The sequence below is a fragment of the Eumetopias jubatus genome, unplaced genomic scaffold, assembly GCF_037043125.1.
Source record: "Eumetopias jubatus isolate StellerSeaLion01/CBP00866 unplaced genomic scaffold, mEumJub1_p1.0 scaffold_7, whole genome shotgun sequence".
Taxonomy (NCBI): domain Eukaryota; kingdom Metazoa; phylum Chordata; class Mammalia; order Carnivora; family Otariidae; genus Eumetopias; species Eumetopias jubatus.
Genome location: NW_028274813.1, coordinates 18743206 through 18745216, shown reverse-complemented (window position 1 = coordinate 18745216; position 2011 = coordinate 18743206). Strand labels below are relative to the sequence as shown.

The 2011-nt window shown below is 38.4% G+C and overlaps 1 pseudogene; it reads right to left on the bottom strand.

Moving 5' to 3' along the window:
- Nucleotides 1-357: 357 nt before the first annotated feature.
- LOC114214276 (prefoldin subunit 5 pseudogene) lies at nucleotides 358-825 on the bottom strand (annotated as a pseudogene).
- Between the last annotated feature and the right edge of the window lie 1186 nt (nucleotides 826-2011).

Sequence of the window (2011 nt, the reverse complement as noted above, 5' to 3'; positions counted from 1 at the left end):
GAGGCAGAGGGAGAAACAGGCTCCCAAGGAGCAGGGAGCCCGATGCAGAACTCGATGCCAGGACTCTGGGATCATGACCTGAGCCGAAGGCAGACGCTTAACCATCTGAGCCACCCAGGCGCCCAGAACACTTTGTATTTTTGCACTATTTTAGTGATACCTTTTCCAGAAGTTAATATATGAAGTAGAATTTGTCTTTTCTTTCTTTCTTTCCTTTTTTTTTTTTTTTCTGCTCAGCTGGCACATTCATTAGAATTAAACACAAGATCATTCTCTTCCTGGACCCCAGGAAGCCACGCCCACCAAGTCCCAAGCTCCTGAAGCAGGGTCCTTCTGCCCCAGATCTGAAACGAGCTCTCAGGCCTTGGCAGTAGCCTGAGTTGCCCCCAAGGCTGTGAGCGGCTGAATCTTCTGGCTCATCATCTCCATGACAGCCTGTTTCATGGCATGATTCTCCTGCAGAGCCGGCTGGATTTTCTCTATTTGCTTGGTAAGGAAGTCTACCTTCCTCTTGAAAAAGTCCTTGGCATCCTCAGTTGTCTTTTCGACATAGTAATCTGTTCTCACATCGATGAGTACATGTTCCACATCATGTAGCTTCCCAGGGACATACATAGAACTCGTCAGTGGGACGAGTAACTCTTTCCCCTCGTTGTTCTTGTTTAGCACGTTCAGACAGTCCTTGGCTTCCACATACTTGGTCTGTACCACCTTGATCTGGGCAATGGATGTGGACAGGAACTCCACTTCCTGGTCCAGCTGGTTCTTGAGCATTTCTAGCTACAGCAGGTTCAGCCTGGTGATGTTAACTGACTGTGCCATGTTGGGAAGGAGAACTCAGTAGAATTTATTTCTATACCCTTTCATTTGAGAAAACCTGCTAAACTCTGAATAACTGTATTGTATTTCTACTTAAATAATTGTATCATTTATACATAGGGACCATGCTATAATCTTACTTGCAATCATTCTAACCTTCAATTATGTTCCTTGTTTTATTGTATTGGCCAGACTTTCTAGTAAAATATGGGAGAATAGCGATTCTAAAGTATATTCTTCTCTTATTCTCAATCTTAAAGAAGATGCTGTCAACAATTGATCATTACCATACCCATCACCACTGGGCTGCAGAATCTTTCCTTAGATTAAGAAGATTCATAGTTATACTTTTCTGGGATATTTTTACATGAAAGAAATTTGAATTTCACTAGATTTTGCTGTTCATTTAGATGATCATATGTTTTTTTCTTTAATCATTTTTAGTAAGTTAGATTAATAAATTGTCCTCTGTTAAATTTATCTTTCATTCCTTGGATAAACTCAACTTGCTCATGGTAAATTATAATTTTTAAGTGTTTCCATGATTAAAATCATTGCTATTTTATTGTTTTTCAGGATTGTTTTATCAATGGCTTCAGGGTTTGGCTTTTAATTTTTCTTTCATTACCTGTTTCGTGAGTTTAAATATTCTGCTATCCTAACTTCAGTGAAATAACTTAAGTCAAGATGTGTAATATTATTCTTCTTTCTTGCTGTGGAATAGTTTTTGTACAAGTGAGACTACCTGTTCTATAAATGTTTGGTAGACATCACCATTTTGGGTGTAGATACCTTAAAAATATATAGATCTGTTTTTCCTTCCTTGTTTTTTGTTGTGTTTTGTTTTGTTGGTGGGAAAAATATTTATCTACTTTTGAAAGCACTATAGGATTTTTCAAATTTCCCAATTTTTTTGACTTAGATTTCAGTGTCTTAGAATTGGCGACTTAGATAAAATTGTTCACCTTAACTTGATTTTTTAAAATTTCAAATGAAAAGATATTCTTATATCCTTTCATTTTTTTTTAAGAATTTATTTATTTATTTTAGAGACAGAGAGAGAGAGAGAGCACAAGTGGGTGGAAGAGGAAGAAGCAGGCTCCCTGCTGAGCAGGAAGGACTCAGGGCTGGATCCTAGGACCCCTGGGATCATGACCTGAGCTGAAGACAGACACTTAACCACCTGAGCCAC